Here is a 15,623-nt window from a genome sequence, read left to right on the forward strand (position 1 = left end):
GAGAGATCGTGTCATTTGTTTTCCATAAATGATGAATGATAGTATAGAATTTGTGAACAGATGGTCTATAACAGGTATGAGTATAATTTGAGAAGGTTACTCCTTAGTCACCCAGAAGTCTGCTATTATTGTTTCAGAATCACAGTGTTGGAACTTATTGCATAATTTGCTTCACTTTACCCTAATATCCATCTTTCTAAATCTGTCCATCTTTCTAAATCTCTAAGTAGTAGTCAACAGATTTGTTCTCTCCCACCATCTCATCACAAGAAAAGCTACACACACACAATTTTGTGTGTGATGGCAAAGCTTGAACAGACATTAAAAGTCTCTGTAAAATATCCTTCAACAAATTCCAATATTTATGAATAATTAAGTTTAGTCAAATTAATTTTTTGAAGATCTAAGTGAAGATGGAAATCTAGATGAAGACTGAAGAACGGAAGTGAATATTTAAAAAAGACAGAAAACTTGCCTTTTTTGCCCGCTACATCACTGACTAGTAGTCAACAGATTTATTCTTTCCCCACCACCTCATCACAAAAAAGCTACACACAGACACACACACACACACACACACACACACACACAGACACAATTAATTAACAAAGACTAACCAGGACTCTTTTGAAGACTCCTTGACTTGAAATCCCAAAATGCAGCCTATACTCGCATCATGTGTTTGTCTTGTGAGAATTCATACTTGTAAACTATAAAATTTCCTGAAGTTATGATACTGTTCAAAAGATGGATGCTTGAACATTTGCTTAAAATTTTTAAAAAGTGAAACTTATATGTACAGATAATTTCCCTTTCTCTTGCTATCTCCATTTCAGTTTCCTGACTTTCTGAGAAGCCCTGGCTTCCCCAAAGAAGTGATTTCTGGTAGAAATCTGAAGGTCATCTCCGAGAAAAAAGAGATCTACTATAGTCAATGAATTAAAGACAAGAAGGTTTCCAATCAGGTAGGAACACTAATTCTCAAACATTTAATTACCTTAAAAGAAGTATGCTGAGAACTGGCTATGGTATGACTGTCTGAAAAAATGGTATCTAACCTACCCTGCAAGGAACCTGTTCACCATCCTCTTGGTGGTTGTGATGTTTATCCGACAAAACCTTGGAGGGAAATTCATACAATAACAACACGATGCTTTTTTCTATTTTTAGCTTGTTGTTACTAAGTGCACTTAGTGAGCTCCATGCCTGTGGTTTAATCCCGGGAGGTTAGGCCTGTGGAGCAGCAGATTAACCCTTTCAGTGTTTTATTTTAAAACAAATCATTTTCATAGGTTGTCTCCGTAATCCTCTATGAAGGTCACGAAAATTATGGGTCATGGTGCCATTTAGTTCTATAAGAGAAACACTCCTAACGAACGATGTGAGGAAGTCGTCTTGGTTCCTATGGGGCACTTCTCATCTTGGTCTTGGGACAATCAAAGTGAGCGCATATAGAGAGTTGGCAGGGAGGTGAATGGAGCATGCGCATGCGAAAGGGGAGCTCTGTTTTCATTTATCTATGCACGTCAGCATCCCACTGAGAATTTTCTTTTCATTTGCAATTTAAGACCAACACTTGGGGCAAAAGGACATCCCATTTTATGGAAAGAAAAGAAAAATATAGCAGTAGCATCATAATCAGTGGCTTATCTTCTCATTTGCAGTTATATTAATATATACTTACTAATGTCTATATATTTAGCACAGCACTTGATCCCTAGTCAGTACTCAAAATGAAGACACATAATAAATAGTGGATGAATGAAGGAAAAAAGTTTGTCCTTGTATTGCTTTTTGTGTTGGCTTCTGTAGTCTCAGAACCCAGCACTATAACTAACACATAAAATGTGGGCCATAAAACTTTTTGAATGAATGAATAAGTCCCCATGATTGTAAGGACAATTATAAGACCAACACAAAACACATATTTGCCAAGTTCTATGACAGAAGTATCTGTGACATGAAAGCCTGAATCTGAGTCTGCTGATATAGCTGACCATTTTTCTAGTTCTGAGACTGCTTTTTAATAATTTACGTGTTATCCTTTACATTTAGGCATAGTACCTTCATTAGATTTACTGTTCAATGATTTGGCCTTGGGGAGAAAATCCATCAGATAAATTTCTTAACTATATTACTTGCAAACTTCTTTTTTTCAAATTTATAACTGATACAGTAATTGTACATATTTATGGGGTATAGTGTGATGTTTAATGCATGTATACATTGTATAATGATCAAATCAGGGTAATTGGCATGTCCATCATTTTAAGCATTTATTATTTCTTTGTAGGGATAACATTCAGAATCTTCTCTTCTAGCTATCTTGAAATATACAATACATTGTTATTTGCTATAGTCACCCACTGTAAAACATATTTGTTAGAGCATTTTTATAATGACACAGTTAAGGGCAATTTCAGAATCACTAGCTGCTAAAATTGTTATGTATACTTTTCCATGGGTAGTATAGCTGCAGCAGCTATTTCTCTACATTCTGCTGTTGCTGTCTCCTGCATTTCCATGAGAGAACAAAATCCATTTCATTAAAGAAGGAAATGTAAAATTTAGCATACTCCAGTTACCACAAAACCAAAACACTCACACACACTCTCCTAGGTGTGAAAGTGAACTAGTGATCTAAAATAGCACCCTGAAACTCGTTTCAAAATGAGAGGACATTTACTCATATTTGATTATTTTATTCTTTTATTAATTATGATATTCAGATATAGTTACTAATAACAATTCTGTATTGTTAGATGGAGCATTAGCTATGTTCCATTTTTGTCTTTGTATGTACTTATCAGTGAGCTATGAGATTGCCTCCCACACCTTATTCTTTTCCTGCATTCTCTTGGGAACAGGAGAAGTAGCTATCAGTTGTTTTTAAAATTTCTACACAGCTGAAAGACTAGTATCACTTAAATAAAGATAGAAAATTGCCCCAAAGTAGGGAGCTTCATTAGGTAGCATAAAGTTCTCATGTGAGAAAGGAAGAATTTCTTTTCTCAGCTGAAAGGTCTCTGAGTACAAAATATTCATAAATCAATATATCTGTGGTTTTGGATTAGATCTCCATCTCTACAATTAATGTCTAAGGGTTATCTTCGGTGACCAGGAAATTTTTATTTTAAAAACATTATTATATAGTATTTGAAACATGCAAAGTAATGCATGCAGATCTGTTATATGTAAGTTATGAAATGTAATAAAAATAAACTCTTGCAAACACACCACCAAAACTAAGAACTAGAATCAACACTGCTGAATCTTTCTTTGTGGTTTTCTCTGGTTCTTTTTTCTTTCTGTCATAAATAGCGTAATTCTGCTCTTGGTTTTATATTAACATTCATTTAATTTTTATGTTTTTTTTACTAAGTATGGTTTGTTTTGTGTTTTATAAAATTGGCATCATGCTTTATGTAACTGTTTGCTTTTTTTCACTCAACATTGTTATGTTTCTAAGGTATACCCATTTTGTTTTAGCTAGTATTTATTCGTTGTTACCACTGTATAATACTATGTTGTATAAATGTAAAAAATGTGTATATTGTCCTGTTGATGTTATTTGAGTGGTTTTGGATCTATTATTAACAATATTTTATGAGCATGTATTTTAATGTCTCTTGTTACACACATGTAAGATTTATCTTAACATGTGTAACTAAGATTAGAACTGCTGGGTAATTGGGAATTTGAATATCCAGCTTTAAAAGATAATGCCAAAATGTTTTTCAAAGTTACTGAATCAAGTTGCAGTCCTATATGATTCTACAGCCTCACCAGATAGATCAGCCAATCTAGTTAGCATAAAACCTCAATTGATCTTTGTGCTGGTTTGCTAGGGCTTCCATAACAAAATACCACAGAGTCTGTGGATTCAATGACAGACTTTATTTTTACACAGATCTGGAGGTTAGAAGTCCAGAAAGGTGTTGGCAGGTTTAGTTTCTCCTGAGGCCTCTCTCCTTTACTTGGAGACTACTGCCTTCCTGCTATGTCATTGCGTGACTTTTTCCCTGTTTGCACGCATCCCTGGAGTCTTTTTCTTCTTATAAGGAATCCAATCATACTGGATTAGAGCCTCACGCTTAAGACCTTATTTAACCTAAATGACTTCTTTAAAGAGCCTATCTCCAAATGCAGTCAACTGAGGACTGAGGCTTCAACATATGAATATCTGGGGAACATAATTCAGTGTCTAATAGTTTTAGTTTGCATTTCTCTAATTACCAATAGGTTGAAAATCTTTTCATCTGTTTAATAGTCACTATGTTTCCTATTCTGGAAAATTGTGAAGAATATCTTATTTTCATTTTCTATTTATCTTTTCATACTTATTTCTCATTGTTCAAGTTAAATAGGTTTTTAGAGCTTGAGCTTATATCTACCATCATGCTAATGTTATCTGTTAATAAGAGTCAATTTTCTTAACAAAGAAGAATAAATGTAAAAAGGTTTTAAATGTTGTAGGTCTGCTCTGTTCCATAGAAGTTTCTGTGATAATAGGAATGTTCTCAGTGCTGTCTAACACTGTATCCATTAGCCTTGTGTTTTTTTGAAAAAATAAATGTAAATTAAATTAAATTAAATTAAAATTTCAGTACCTGGGTCAAACTAGGCTACATTTTAAGGGTTCAGAAGCCACAAGTGGCTAATGAGTGAACTGTGCAGCTTTAGATGTTAGATAATGGACCTCTACTGTCCCAGAATTTTGTCTTTGACAATGGCATAGTGAGATATTTTATATAACAGTTATTCTGGCACTAAAAAGAAAAGTTAGCTACCATTAGACTCAGCAATCACATTACTGGCTATATACCCTGGAGGAATATAAATCATTCTATTATAAAGACACGTGCATGCAAATGTTCTTTGCAGTACCATTCACAATAGCAAAAACATGGAATCAACCTAACTGCCCATCAGTGATAAACTGGACAAAGAAAACATGGTACATATACACCATGGAATACTATGTAGCCATAAAAAAGAATGAAGTAATGTCTTTTGTGGGGACATGGATGGAGCTGGAGGCCATCATCCTTAGCAGACTAATTCAAAAGGAGAAAACCAAATACCATATGTTCTCACTTATAAGTGGAAGCTAAATGATGAGAATTCCTGAACACAAAGAAGGGAACAACAGACACTGGGGCCTTTTGAGGGTAGAGCGTGGAAGGAGTGGGAGGAGCAGAAAAAATAACTATTGGGTACTAGGCTTAGTACCTGGGTGGCAAAATAATCTATGAAACAAACCCCTATGACATGAGTTTACCTATATAACAACCTGCACATGTACCACTGAACCTAAAATAAAAGTTTAAAAAGTTAACCAAAATGTAAAAAAAAAAAAAAAAGGATAAAGGAAAGTTAGTTATGTCTAATTTTTCAAAGTAACCTATATGATAACAATTTATATCCTAAACTACTTCTTGACATAAATGTTCACTTTATAGTGAGGTTCATTGTCCCAAAATGGCACATAGCAAAGTATCAAGAGGTACCCTTATTCCTAATATGCTGTAATAGAATGAAGACTTTATCTGGTCTTTAGTGTAATTGGATATTGATCTGTATCAGTCTTCATATTCAAACATATTCAAAATTATCTGCTAGTCCCGTGATGGTTGTCTTTGTTTTGTTAAGCTAATATCAACATGTATAAATAAAGTTTTGATTGTTTTCTCCTAAAATCTCCTATCTGTCCATGTGGAAATGCATCTCTTACTTTTTCCCCCTCTTATAAGCTCTTCTTAAAATTTAATCTTCATGAGTCTTATTTCTCCTAGCTCTAATTACTTAGAATTTTATTTTAAAATGTAAGATATCACTGATAAGCCCCTTTTTAGTCATTTTATAGATGACTTATAGACGATTGAAAGATATTCCAGTGTGTTCAAGTAATAAATAATACTCAGTAATCAGAAAACCTGAGTCTTAGTTTTCACCCATAAAAATGAACCATGTGAATTCAAGTAAGTCATTTTATATGTAAACTTTATTCTAATTCTAAAATTGTTATGATCGTTTATAAAATAATGTTTCACTTTTGACAAGTCACAAGCCTATAAAGGTTTTAAAATCTATTTTAAAATTAGGAAGACTCAAATATTTTCCCCTGAATTTGATATTAAACTATAATCATTCGTCTTCACTTACAGCATGCTGTAGCTGCAGTTAATAGAAAGACAAAATATTATGTCTTAACATTGTGTACTTGTATGTTAAATGAACACTTTTCTTTAAAATCATATTCTACCTAAATTCTTGATGCCTTTTATACATTTCCAGTTCCTATGTTGTTACAATCAATCACTTGTAATAGAAAAAAAAAAAGAATCATTCTTTTTTTTCTGTTTGCTAAAAGCTCTCTTTAGAATATCAAGTTTTAAGTTATTAATACAACAAACTTTGGAAAATAAGCTCTCATAATTTCCAACATTAATGCTTTGTTTGACTGGCTTTTAGAACACCATACTCTCACAGTTTTCTTCCTTTTTCACTTCACTTTTCTTTCTGGTCTCCTTTGTGATGCCTCCATTTCTTAGTGTTTATTGCTAGAGTGCCCTAAAACTCATTCCTGGCCCTCTACACTTTTCTGTCTGTGCACATGAGTTTTATTCTGCCATTGCTTCAATAGGCAGATGACTATGACTCCCAAATTTATACCTCTAGCCTTCACCACTCACCTAAGCTTGAGACTCATAATTTCCATTTCCTACTAAATATCTCTACTTTATATATCACAGACACTTCAGAATTAGCAAATACTATGAAATAGTTTACTTTTTTCTATCACTTTTACTCCAACTGTTTCCATCTCCATAACTCATCCATTTGCTCAAGTCAAAAGCTTTGTATTCATCCTTAAACTTTCTCTTTCCCACAGTTTCTACATCTAGTTCATGAGAAACTCTTCCACCTCTAACTTTAAAATCTGTCCTGAATCCCTCTACCTCTCACCGTCTTCACCCTACTGCAAGCCATCATTGCTTGCTTCACCTAGTGCAACAGGCAGTCTCTTACAGGATCTTCCTCCTTCCCCTCTTGCCACAGCCCTTCTAGTTTATAACCAGTACAATAGCCAGAATAATCTTCCAAAGAAATTTAAACCAGGTAACATTACTGTCCAAAACCCTGGCTCCCAAAAATTAAACTGCCTTCTTTGACCTACATGGCCTTAGTCAATGTTCCTTCTGCCTTACTGTCCAAACTCATTTACCACTTTCCCCCTCACACACTCACCTCTAGAATGTTTTTCCCTAAAAGACTTTTCCAGCATCAGGACATTTGTACTTGTTATTTTCTGAACCTGGAAGACCTGTAAGATTCCTCAAAATAAGATCTCAGAAGATACTTGCATTTTCATTTTGTGGAGACATTTGGTGAGAGACATTTTGCAAAAGATAGATACATTTTACTTTGGAGGGTATTTACACATTTAGCCATGAGCAAGTTTATTGAATAACAAATACAAAAATGATAGAGTGAAGGTGTGTATTTTAAAGAGAGAATTTGAGGAATTGTAGGCATGTGAGTTACACCATGGCCTCAATATTTAATGCATGAGAATCACCTGAGGTGAGTTCCAGACAACCATTTCCACCCATAAAGATTCTGAACAGGAAATCAAGAAGGCCTGAGGACCTGCCTTTTGACAAGGTCTTCAGGTGATTCTGCTGCATATGGTTTTACAGACAACCCTTTGAGAAATACCAAGCTGGTATATTTGTTCAGATAAACATGCGCTGGTGCAGAGCACCAATGGTATGCAATTGACCAGCACATTATATGAATCTTGAGTGGCCAAAGATGAAGAGTATCCAATAAATACCACTACAGATACTATCCCAAGCACTCTTGGCATGGAGACTTGAAAATCCATTCACAGACATGAACTGTTAATCATTGAATTGTGCTATATAATTTTTTAAGTTGTGAGGTATTAAAATATTTAGATAAATATTATAAATTTTGTCACACATTTTATTGCTATAAATGATGCATACATATGTCATAATTATAAAGATACAGAGCATATAGATATAGATATGTAAAGAATATGTAATCTAGGCTTAATTATTTAGCTGATACTGCATATTGTCTTTATAACTTCCTATAGAGCCACTTCTAATATTTTTAGGAAAAAATATTGTTTTTCTCCATTCTTTTCCACTTTCCTTTCCTCATCCTCTTCCTTGTCCTTTCCCTTCTTAAACAATTTAGTCCAAAAGCCATTCGATGAGGCCTAGTAAGCCTTTGACACCATGGGCAGGGTGAGTATACAGGGGATTGCAATGGTTAGGCATTGGCTATTAAAGCCCAAGAAGTAGAAGGAGGGTGTCTGCATGGAGGAGCCTAGTGTGAGATATTGAAAGTTATTGGAGGGAGAGGGGCATCTACATGGGGGAGTGGCCACAACAACCACTCAATACAGATAGTTATAGTCTGTGCTAGGTGGGGAGAATGTTGTATGGGGTAAAAAAGTGGTAGCAACAATAATTTGTTAAAATACAGGGAGATTGATCTAGTAAGTGAGAATATTAAAGACGAAGGTAATCAGTATTTCTCATTGTCTGAGGAGGAAGTTAAAGTATAATATAGGCAAAAGCTAGAATGAACTCTGGTGCTGTATGAAAATGGGGGAATGAAAGTGTTGGTTTTCAATATATATAGCAAATATAGAATTAAACATAGATGTAAAGTATATATGTGTGTGACTATAATGTAGATGAAGGTGTTTTCACATGTATGTATGTATGTCTATATACACATAAATCCCATAGCTCAGTCTACTGCAAAGGCCTGGGGCAGCTATTCCCCAATAGCAATGAGCACACCTAATGTCCAGATCTTGGTGTCTAGATACAATTCTCCTATTGAAGGAACCAGAGCTTTCTGGAGAAATGACTGATTCAGAGCAGAGAAAGCATAAGATGACCCTAGAACATACTGTTCCAAGAATTAAGAAACATATCAAAGAATGATGGAGAGATGTCAAAGGACATCTCTGGCAGGAATTTCCCCTGGGCAAATCTTGAACAGTCTGAGAGTCAAAATAAGTAATAATAGAAACTCGTTATAGTTAATTTAATAAAATGGTCAATGAGTTTATATCAGTATAAATAAATTAAATACATTATGTTTGGTGAGAAATAGGATATTTACATAAGCACAAAGTATCTTGCCATAAAATGTATTAATGTTAAAAAAAGAAATAAATAACTTTACAGTGGAGAAGACTGGCACCTTTTAATCAAATGAGTAAAATTAGTATCCCAATAAGGGTACAAATTAAAAGTTTGCCCAAGTTGTCTGTTGATAGAATGTGGTGAGAATAGAGCTTCACTGTGATTTTCCTGCCAAAGAACACATCTTCTGAATCTAATCATGAGACAAACACAAACAGCTAAATCTTACAAAATAACTAGTCTGTATCTTTAAAGGTCTTAAGGGTATGAATTTCAAGGGAAATCCAAGAAAAATTACCAGATAAAAGAGATTAAGAGAGGACAACTCAATGAAACATGATTTTAGGCTAATCCTTTTGTTATTAAGGGCCTTATTGGGATAATTGACAAAATTTAAACAAGTCTGAGGTTTAGACAGTACTATAGTAATGTATCAGTATTAATTGTCAGATTTTCTTGTTAATAGTTGGATATGTGTGTAGGAAATGTTTGGGGTTGACAGCTTACTCTCAAACGGCTTGAGAAATAAGCCATTTTTACTGTATTTTTTACTGTCATTTCAACGTTTCTGTGTGAGATTGTATTTTAAAAATTAAGAACAAAAGACAAGTCATCCTTGAGTCAGATAATCTTTCTTTAGGCAGCTAGTATAGTTAAAAGCTGTTTACAATGCTAGTCAGCTTCTAGCCTAGTGGTGCTAATCTCTCTTGCTAATGCCATGTAATTCCAGAAATATTTCTTTCTTTTTTTCTTTTTTTTTTTTTTTTTTTTGATGCTTTGGGATTTTTTTCCTAATGATGTTTGTATTAGTCCATTCTCACACTGCTATAAGGACATACCCAGGACTGGGTAATTTATGAAGGAAAGAGGTTTAATTGAGTCACAGTTCCACATTGCTGGGGAGGCCTCAGGAAACTTAAAATCATGGTGGAAGGCATCTCTTCACAGGGTGGCAGGAGAGAGAATGAGTGCAAGCAGGGGAAATGCCCAACACTTTTCAAACCATCAGATCTTGTGAGTACTCAACATTACAAGAACAGCATGGGGGAAACCACCCCCACAATTCAGTTACCTCCCTCTTGATCCCTCCCACAACACGTGAGGATTATGGGATTACAGTGGAAGACGTGATTTGGGTGGGGACACAAAGCCAAACTGTGGCAATGTTTTTTACTCTACAAACATCTATAAAATTAGTAAAGTTCTCTATATTACAATAAAATCAACAAGATTCATAAGAATGAAAATAAGTTCTTCAAGAATTTTATATATTTCTACCTGCATTCAAATTGGAATAAATAGGCATGAAATTCATAAGAAAAACATACCATAAGAAGCATTCACACTCACAAACTCAAAACAGTTGAACATGTTTACCCTGTAAGAGGGCGATGATAAAACAGCAGGGTGACAACTATGTGTCCGAACAGAAATGCGACCTTTTAAATCATCCATGTCAGGCCAGGTAACAACTGGGCAATTCAGCAAACAAATTTTTTAAAAATTCCTGTTTTCAATGATTTCTTAAATCCACACTTAGAAAATTGAAAAACTTCTCTTTAACTCTCAGAATCCTGGGCACTTATTAGTTAAAGCAAAGCTGTTGTCCTATTGGCCTATACCTGGTTATAAATAGCAGCAAGACATGAGAACACCCAGGGACACTGAATGGGCTTTCTAAATATAGTTTTTTCTTACTTGAAAGGCCTTTTAGAAGAATACCATACTTCGTGAAAACTTGCCCTTTATGAAGAGCACACAGACACTAAGGTCAGCAATTTTTAGACCTCGAAAAGTTTTAAAATATTTCTTTAGTTTGAGAATCCACATTTTGGAGGCATGAAAACTGAAGTGCAGAGAAATTAATATTTTTCCCAGCATCAGATGGCAAGCAAGTACTGTAAAAATTATGGCATTGAATCTCCTGTCTTTTAATCAATTGAATGAAGCTTGTAACAGATTGCAGTAACTGCTTATTTTCATTGCCCTCAACACTACGTTCCTTCTATGCCTCATCCGTCTTGCTTTTGTGAGCGGGATGATAGTATTACCTGCAAGTATTAGGTGTGAGAAATATTTTTCAATTTTACTTTTTTGTAACTCACTCTTGAAATGCTGTTTCTGTGTTAAAAAATTTGTGAGAGCATTTTCCTTTCTTCTTTAAATGACTCTGTTTGCATTTGCACTCTCTTACAGGTGAATTACTGTGTAACACTAGTATAAAAACACATTTTAGTAGAGGAGATTATAGTTGGAGACAATAAGGTGGGGACTAGAGTTGTCATACCTTAGAGGGAGATGGGAGACAGAGACAATGTTGGCTGGACCTAATCTATTCTAGCCTTCCTTAACCTATTTATGCCTAGTGTTCCATTATTGGGACGCTAAACTTGTGGGAGTCATTTACATCCCACTGCTCAAGGTCATCACCAAAGTCTGATTTTTCACAAAAGAAATTTGCAACCTCTGGCATTAATGGGTTAATTGAAGTCCCAGAGTGATTTCTGTTGTTTGCATTGCCACAGGCGAGGGAATACAGAAAGCAACAAGATTTTCGTGTTTTCCCATTTCATATTAATTTCCTAGGGATTTCTATAAAACTTAAAAAATATATGTAAAACAGCTTACCTTTAATTTTCCCCCACTCATTTGCATTTTAACATGTTGATAAGTAGCATTTAAACTCAATAGTTATGCTTAACCCTGTTCTATAATTTCTAAACGTACTAGGAAGAGTGTGTGTGTGTGTGTGTATGTGTGTGTGTGTGTGTGTGTGTGTGTGTGTGCTGCCTTTGCAACCAATAAAATAAAGCTCTCAGTTGAAAAACAATTATTATCATGTAGATAATAATCAGATTTGATATTGGGCCAGCCATTGGTAAGTTTAAAAGTCACCCTAGGTGACTTATATATGCAGCTGGTGGAACATCTCTATTCAGATGAAGCATTTAGATGGAAGTATAGCCAAGCAAGGCTATAATTTCACATCTGAAACCTGTTTTATCCTGAGTCATTTGCATAGTGCTTATTCTATGTGTTTATAGTGTCTTTGGTTGTGTTATAAATTATTAAAAGTTGGTGTGAATTAAAGAAGTAACATGCAATGATTAAAGCCTAGAAGATAAGCACCAGATCTTCTAATTATCACTCAAATGAGTTTGGTTGACACAAAATATTATGGGAATTAGACACAAACATTGTTAATGCATAATGCTGAAATAAAAAATCTTATGTAAATATGAAAGACATTCCAATTTGTACCACAAGGTAATGAATTCAAGCATTTTTATTTTATTTTATTTTATTTATTTATTTATTTTATTTTATTTTTTTGAGACGGAGTCTCGCTTTGTCGCCCGGGCTGGAGTGCAGTGGCCGGATCTCAGCTCACGGCAAGCTCCGCCTCCTGGGTTTGCGCCATTCTCCTGCCTCAGCCTCCCGAGTAGCTGGGATTACAGGCGTCACCACCTCGCCCGGCTAGTTTTTTGTATTTTTTAGTAGAGACGGGGTTTCACCATGTTAGCCAGGATGGTCTCGATCTCCTGACCTCGTGATCTGCCCGTCTCGGCCTCCCAAAGTGCTGGGATTACAGGCTTGAGCCACCGCGCCCGGCAAGCATTTTTATTTTTAAGTATTTACTTTGTACCCTGAATTGTGCATAAAACACTTTTCTAAAATTTAGAGTGCAAACTAGAAAATATAAATCTCAAGTAGTTTATATTGTAGTCAAAGGAAAGATTTTGAGATCCTTAATGTATCAGTTCACAGAAACCTCTTCATCAGATGGATTGGTATTTATTTGTTATAATTAATGTTTACCATTTTAAATAGTTTCTTCAATATTCCTGGTAATGGAATAGAGTCATAATAATAATTTCTAGTCTTGATAATAGAGTCAGTAGTAGAGTTGCTCATATTGATTGTAATTTTGATAATATACAACATATCGTGAGTTTTCCAGATAACAACTTGTCTCTTGGCCAAAATAAATACACATATTGTTTATCTTGTTACCTTATACAATTTTTTTATTTTATTAATATAGTGATTTGATCACGTCTTTTCACTAATATTTAAAAATAGTTCAGTGGATAATCTCATTTTGAACTGTCTATTGATTGCTATATTCTTTATATATTTTCTATATATGGGTATATTTCTCATTAGCCAAATTAATACTTTCTTATTTACACTTACATTAAATCACATTTCTGTTCTTCAGCATTTTCTTTTATCTAGATCTATTCTACTGACTTAAAATAGTCTGAAAAATTTGAAAATTCTATTTAAAACAAGTGTATGAAAAATCTTTGAAATAACTTATAACAGTGTCAGAGAAAAAGAGGATTACACATTGTACTGAAAAGCGTGCCATTAATAAAAAGATTAACAAAAAATTCTAACAACATTCAGACAGGTAATAGCAATGAAAAACACTAATTATGATACTGAACAATTACATTTGCAAAAAATGCTATATAGGAAATTAGCATCTGCAGAGAAGATATTATAAATTGGCAGTGATTATGTATAGATTTAAAATATGTTGAAACATGGTCATGGCAACTGTTTTTCTTTTTGGCTGAAAAGAGGCATATTGAAGTGTTTAAGCACTTTTTCAGTAGGAATAGATATTTAAACACTACAGAAAATGCTTGCAGAATAGCAGATATTAACATGTGTATGAAATATGTGTTTTTAATTAATGCATTTTCATCCATTCAGAAAAGATCACCGAGTTTAACTTAAGTGTAGCATTGTGACATATTAAAATGGCATTCTTAGACTTTCCATATTGCTGTTCCTTTTGCCTTCACCAAACAGCACTGGCCTCTCATTTATCCAAGTTAGAAATCTAGACGCAATTCTAAAATTTGTCAACCTAGAATCCCCTACCTTCATGCTTCCCACTCAATAAATCACTAATTTCTAACTCTCCTATTTCACCAGGCAGTCTGCTCCACTGTACCCCTGCTCTCTTATTCTCAGGGCCTAGCATCTCTGCCTCAACCTGCCAATCGAAGTCACTAGTTCATTATGAGCAGGACCATTTTTAAGCTTTCCTCCATCCTGGGCAATTGCACTTTTGAAAGCTCCACACTACATTTTATCAAATATGTTAAAATGTACCAAATCACACATTTAATATAATTTATTACATAACTAAGTAGGAAATGCATTTCATGAGTTGTAATATTAGTGCTGATAATATTAAATAAACATAGTTTTAATCTCAATTTTGCATTTTAAAAAATATTTTGGAAGCCTTTTTTTAGGTGTCAATATTTGTGTAGGTCTTTCTCAAACTCATAGTCTCCAGAGAGTGTGCTTTTACTATCACAAGGCAAAACAGCCCTGACAGTGAGTTAACTGAATATGAGGACCATCACCTGGATAATTAAACCAGATTTGTGGGAGATGGAATAGGAAGTGTTTGTAGAACAAATACAGAAATCAAGAAAAAGATGGTGGTGTCATTAATACTCTGCATAGCAGATCATAATATTCAAAACCCAGATACTGTTGAGATATCAATAGACTGTCACCCTATGGAGTAATACGTCAAAACATAATGTAAACTACTTACATATTTAAAAAGAAATATTGATAGCAAGCCATTAAGAGAAAATGAAGTAAGTTTATACCCCAATGCAAATATTGGAAAATGGTAACTGTAAATGGTTAAATCACCTACTAGTTTTGTGACTTAAGATTTCTAAACCTTTATTATTTAATCTTTAAAAGTGAAATAATGAGAATACTATTTGGAGAGAGTTGTTAAGAAATTTAAATTATATAATCCATATACAAAGAGTGTGTATCTGGCACATATGTGATATTTATTTTTGTTATTGCTATTATTCATAAGGCACTATTAAATCATAGCAGTTTTGTTATTCTTACGGTCAGTATTATATCTTGGAACAGACCAGAAAATGTTACTGAGCTTGACTGGATCCTTTTTGCGGTTTTAAAGATGAAAAGTTAATATAAGTTATTTTGAGAACTGTGTCATTGTTCTAAACTCCTTTGAAAATCTAAATATTTATTTAACATAGAAGGAAAAGTCATAGATAAATGAGAGGTTATAGATTTTAAAAGTATCTTTCTTCTTTAGCCTCTTACAGAGCCAGTTAAGAAAAAGATAAAATAAATAATTTGGCAAGTGTTATATAACAAAGAACACCGCCAGCCCCAGGGCCCTTAATGCGTTTGTGATTTTGATGTGAATAAACCCTGGTCCCCTTTCTGACGTCAGTACTGCCGCTGACTGGGTAAGACATTGGTCAAGTTGATTAACCTCTCGCCGCTTTCGTTTCTTCTTTTGTAATGTGCAGGTAATATTACTTGTCACTTGCCAACTAGCAGTACCTCTGCAGCTAATTGACTGTCTCAGCAGGGATATTGCAAAGATTAGCAGATAAA

The 15,623-nt window shown here is 34.2% G+C and overlaps 1 protein-coding gene across 3 annotated transcripts in view; it reads left to right on the forward strand.

The window, feature by feature from the left end:
• The window catches only part of PKIA (cAMP-dependent protein kinase inhibitor alpha), an 88,704-nt gene that overhangs the window by 55,479 nt on the left and 17,602 nt on the right, over positions 1-15,623 (forward strand). For 2 of the 3 annotated variants that reach the window (XM_033202480.1, XM_033202481.1), the window contains exon 2: positions 837-965. The gene's annotated coding sequence lies outside the window, so the exon portion shown is untranslated. Of the gene's footprint in view, positions 1-836; positions 966-10,903; positions 10,968-15,623 lie in introns of those variants that run through there. The other variant, XM_033202482.1, reaches the window with a different exon arrangement.

The sequence above is a fragment of the Trachypithecus francoisi genome, unplaced genomic scaffold (genome assembly GCF_009764315.1).
Source record: "Trachypithecus francoisi isolate TF-2019V2 unplaced genomic scaffold, Tfra_2.0 Lachesis_group7, whole genome shotgun sequence".
Lineage (NCBI taxonomy): Eukaryota > Metazoa > Chordata > Mammalia > Primates > Cercopithecidae > Trachypithecus > Trachypithecus francoisi.